This window comes from Rhinopithecus bieti, unplaced genomic scaffold (genome assembly GCF_001698545.2).
Source record: "Rhinopithecus bieti isolate Rb0 unplaced genomic scaffold, ASM169854v2 scaffold_19685, whole genome shotgun sequence".
NCBI lineage: Eukaryota > Metazoa > Chordata > Mammalia > Primates > Cercopithecidae > Rhinopithecus > Rhinopithecus bieti.
Window position 1 is genome coordinate 207,390 of NW_016809568.1, and position 5,394 is coordinate 212,783.

Sequence of the window (5,394 nt, forward strand, 5' to 3'; positions counted from 1 at the left end):
AGCGCCTGGCCGAGGCCGAGACGCGGGCGGCCGACTGCGGGCGCCTGGTGGAGGTGCAGCTGAGCGGCGGCGCCCCGTGGGGCTTCACCCTGAAGGGCGGGCGCGAGCACGGCGAGCCGCTGGTCATCACCAAGGTAAGGCGGCCGCCGGGCGCGGGCGGTGACAGCCCGGAGCTGGCCGCGCTGCGGAGCGCGTCGGGGTAGGGGCGCGGGAGGGGCGGTAGGCTCGCGCCCCCAGGCTCTGTCGCGCGCGTCTGCTGGGGTCACCTGCGGAGACTGGGCGCCGGGACCAGCGTAGGCGTGTGGTCCTGGCGGTTCCCCGCGCCTCGCAGAGTTTAAATGGCTCCTGTTCTGAGTCCTCTTCCCCTCCCCCTCCCTCCTCCGGGCAGGGGCCTGGCCGGGTCCTCTGGCACTCCCGGGCCCGCCAGCGGCGGCCTGCACCTGCGGGGCTGCCCGGAGGCCAGGGGAGGAACGTGTCCCCTAGCCGTCCCCACCTGTGTTTGCCTCTCTGGGGTCCCTGGTTCGGCACGCCTTGGACCCGTGCCTGTGATCACTACGAAACCCAGAGTAGCAGCTGTCGCCAGCGCAACTTTTCTATTCCCTTCAGCCCATCAATGTTTACTGACTTTCGGCTTCCAGTCCCAGATCCCCTGCGCACTGGATACCTGCGCAAACTTAGAGAAACCTGAAAGCCTGCTTCTTAAGAGCGGGACCCTAGTTCTAATAAGAAAGAAATTCCAGCTGTATCTCATCAGGAATGTTGTGTGTGTGTGGTTTGCTTTAGAACATTGAATTTTCTTGTCTCAAAACAAAATCCATCTGGAAACTTACCAGTTGAACCTGTATGAACTTGTAAAAGCAAACACATAAACAACAGTCTAGTCACCCTGTGTTCTGGTTAAAAGTGTGTAGTGGTCAGTTTCTCTGGGAAGGGTTGAGTCGGACCTTTCGTATGGACGAAGTTCCTTTTCAAATGTAAAGATTCTTGGCGACTAAAAGCATTTGAAGATGATTTACTGGTTTTCTCGGCTTTCCTGCCTTTCCACAGCAGGAAGAAATTAAGTGATTCCTAACCCGCCCCACTGGTAATCAGTTTGGGAAGTGGGATGGCTTTGTTGTTCAAATAGCAAATGAGACACCAACGTCTTCCATTCTATATTTTCTGTCGCTTTTATGATTACAGAACTTTGTAGAGGGATTTGGGGAAGCGTTGTTTAGCTTTGCACTAAATTTTTGTTGAACTTAGGAAAGAGGTTGCCATTGTTTAAAATTGGACCAATGTGTAATCTTTTATCACATTGGCTTCTTTGGAAACATGGTGGACAGTCATAGTGTGTACACTCTGCCCAGCCAGAACACTCTTCTTTTTTCTTTTTTCTTTTTTTTTTGAGACAGGGTCTTGTTCTGTCAGCCTCCTGAATAGCTGGGACCACAGATGTGCGCCACCATGCCTGGTTAATTTTTTATTTTTTATTTTTTATTTTTTGTGGAAACGGGGGGGTTTCACTGTTTTGCCCAGGCTGGTCTCAAACTCCTGCCTCCCAAAGTCCTGGCATTACAGGCGTGAGCCACCGCGCCTGGCTCAGAATATGGATTAATCCAAGCTTTGAATCTTCCTTTCCCAAAAGCTACTGGAAAGTCACTGGGGCTCATTAAAAAAATAGATCTTCTAATAGTTTTTTTTTTTTTCACTTAAAAAACCTTGTAATTAAATAGTTACATATTAGAGACCTGGAATATTGTGCAACTCACTTGCTATTTAGCAGACTCTGATTTGGGGATAGCTTGTGTTAAGGTAAGAGGACACCTTGTCTTTATGATAATGAGGGTATCATTTGAGAGCCTCATGGGAGTGCGTGTAGTAGAATTGGGAGGGGTGTCAAGAACAAGGCTGGTTTGGTCCTGGTCTTCATATGGAATTTTATCAGCCCATTTTATAGAATGAAACAGCTGTGGCACAGGCAGGGCAAATGGTGTATCCTGAGGTCACAAACTGTTGAGTTCTGGGAAGAGCCCTAAGAATCAGACTCTGGCCCCAGTGTTCATGCCTGCTGCTCCCCTCCAGTCAGTGCCATGTGCTTGGGTCTGGGATCTCCTGCAATACCATATTGAATACCTTCATCACATCGGTTAGGTGAGGGTTTGCCAGCCTTGGCATTGTGGACTTTGTGAGCTGAATCTGTGTTTGCTGTGCTGTGGGGCTGCCCTGTGTTTTGGAGGATGCTCAACAGCGTCCCCGGCCTCTACCTGCTTGATGCCACTGTCACCTCTCTCCAGGTGTAACAACAAAAACGTCTCCAGACATTGCCAAATGTCCTCTGGGGGCAAAATTAGCCTGGTTTTGAATCACTTTTGTTAGATTAACCATATATCACCTTTGCTCTTAAAGGATTTTTGCCTTTAAACTTGTTTCTTTTTGAAGACACTGGCCTTTAGGGTGGTGTGTTTAGAGGCCCCTGGCATTGCCAGTGTTTGCATGGAGGGCTGTTTTCCTCCCACGCGTTGGCCCTGAGAATAGGCTTTATTTACATAGTCAAACTCAAACAAATACTTGCTTCATCTGCATTTTTGTTGCTGGAGAAAGGAAATTGAAGCAGGAACTCCCAAGTGCTGTGTTTTATGGGCATCCACAGTGGCTGTTCAGGATCAGGACTGACTATTCTCTGGGTCTAGTTTGAAGCTAAAGGGATACTAACTTCCGAGGAGTAGCATTCTTGGAATTTGGGGTGCATGCATGAAGCCCAGCAGAACCTCCGCTGACAGATGGCGACAGGATTCATCACTCCTCAGTATGTTTCTGCTGATTTCTGCCTTGAAATTTTGCTACAGTTGGTGAAAAAAATGCACTCAAACCCATTTTTCCATGCGGTTGTTAGAGAGGGGACAGGAATAACGTCCATGCTGTAGGAATCTACATAATGGAAGTAGAGATGGTGGATATATGTGATCCTGGCGGATTTTTTGCATGTTTCTCTTCCCATCCATTCAACCAGTGGAAGTCTTCAGTGGGGGGAGGGGAGGGGACTGATGTCTAAAATGTCACTAGAGTGGCTTGAATTCCACAAAGCTGTTTGGGGGACTCATTAGGAAGCGTTAAATACACCAGCTGGGTGTCAGCAACCCCCTGTGGCCTCAGGAATGTTTGTTAAGAGAGGGAAAGAATGAAGCCCCAGCCTCTCCTGTTCACTATTTCTTAGAGTCCGCTCCCTCCCCCCAAAAGAATGCCAGAAGCCTTAGCCCGAAGCTCCAAAGAAGACAGTAACTTGGGCCTGGCCTAGCCCCAAGGGCAGCTTCTTTGGGAACCCATTGATTTTCGGGTTGCCATTGGGCACCAGAGCTGTTGTGTGCGACAAGACTGCTATGGTCTGGGATGCTTGGAGGTCCCCCCACCTGACTCACCCATCCCAGGGGTTCAGACTGGGAGAACATTTCTCTGGATAGGAGACAGAGCTTTGAAATGTCCTTTCCAGTGTGAATGCCAAAGACTGAATCATGGCATATTTTGGGGGCTGTGCACCCAGGTGGCAAGTGTCTTGTGTAAAGTGTTAGCCGAGTCCTTGATTGCAGAGGGCACAGGGCTGAGACTGGTGGCTGGCGATGGGCAGGAGTGGAGGCCCCGCGCCTCTGATGTACCTTCCTTATTGGTTTGAAAAGGGGGCTCCACTTCATGGGCCATGCCAAGTCACTTCATGACCCGAGGACTGGGGAGATCAGAGTGACCACCCTGGTCGGGATCAGTTCTTGTCTTGTATGCCTTTATATTGGCTCCCACGAGCCAGCCAGGCTCTTTGTGAAATATCAGTAAAGGTTTTGAAAAAGAGGAATCTGCTGAATTCAGCAGTGGGTCAGGAGCTGGTGGCTCTCAACTTTGTGGCTGCTGGTGGATTCCTGTGCCCAGACGCAGTGTGCGGTCAACATCTGTACAAGGGAGTGCTGCTGCTTCTCCGGCTGTCTGAGAACCAGTGGGTGAGGGCTTGGATCTCCCCTGCCTCTGCCATCTCTGGGTGATGTCCAAGTTGTAAAGTCTCACTCACTTTTTGATGCCAGTTACCATGTTTTCTTCAGGTATTAGGATGAGTGTCATTATAAAGATCCATTTGTATTTAAGAATTAATAGTAAGGTTAAAAACCAAGAGGTGAGCTTTCTTTCCTGTGCTGAAAGACCCTTTCAGTTGGTAGGCCTGCCTTGCCAACTGGCTTTCAAATCTAGCTTTATTACCTTTTCCCAGACTGTGAATTAATGTGACCCTGCTGAATTCTCATCCTTGTTCTCCAGCGACGTTTTGGGCGAGAGTATGGAGTCAGGCAGTGGGCCTCAAGTCCTATTCCAGGGTGTGGGAGCTGGAGGCTTTGAGGGTCAGCTCTGGGAGGATTCTTCCTCTCTTAGACATTAACTCAGCTTGACTCACACCTATGAATCCAGAGCCTTCTGCGATTATGAGAAGCTATAAACATAAGCTGTGCATCTCACTTCTGTACCGGGATGCGTTCGGTCTTCATGGCTCAGTTATGAGTATTTCTTAACATGTCCTAACATTTATCTTTTGGAAAAAAAAAAAGAAAGAAAAGAACACTAGTTTGCCCGAGAGCTAAAGGTAGAATAGTATGATAATGAAAGGCTCAGAACAAATAGTAGTTTTCACCTTGTCTTAATGAGCTGGGGTTTCTTAATCTACCTTTGTAATTCATGGTCAAAGAAGCTGGCTTGCCACTTGGGAAGGGCTGGTTTTTCTCTTTGGAAAGCATTTTGGAGTTGTCTGTCCCCTTGCCAGAGTTGTTTTGTATCAGCATGCAAATAAACCTGGATTTGTGGCCAAGTTCTTAGGGGCAGCGGAGGAAAGCTGGGACTCTGTGGAACTTTTCTTCTTGCACACCGGCTGCAGCGGGAACATTCTACACGCTAGTGTTAGAGTATGAAGGCTGAAGGGACTTTGTATTCAGGTCTTTTACTTTCAAGCACTGTAGTCAGGAGTGGGGTAATTCTTGAAGGATAAATTCTGCAGGTTTCTGCAAGCCGTCTTCCTACACATGCAAGCTGAAAACTTCAACCCACAAGAAGGATTTTGAAAGAGTTCTGTGTTGCCTGTTGCTCTTTTAGGCCTTTTAAAAAAATATCACCAGTGCCGGGCACGGTGGCTCATGACTATAATCCCAGCACTTTGGGAGGCCAAGATGGGCGAATCACCTGAGGTCGAGAGTTCGAGATCAGCCTGACCAACATGGAGAAACCCTGTCTCTACTAAAAATACAAAAAATTAGCCGGGTGTGGTGGTGCATGCCTGTAATTCCAGCTAGTCGGGAAGCTGAGGCAGGATAATCACTTGAACCCAGGAGGCGAAGGTTGTGGTGAGCCGAGATCGTGCCATTGCACTCCAGCCTGGGCAAAAGGAGCGAA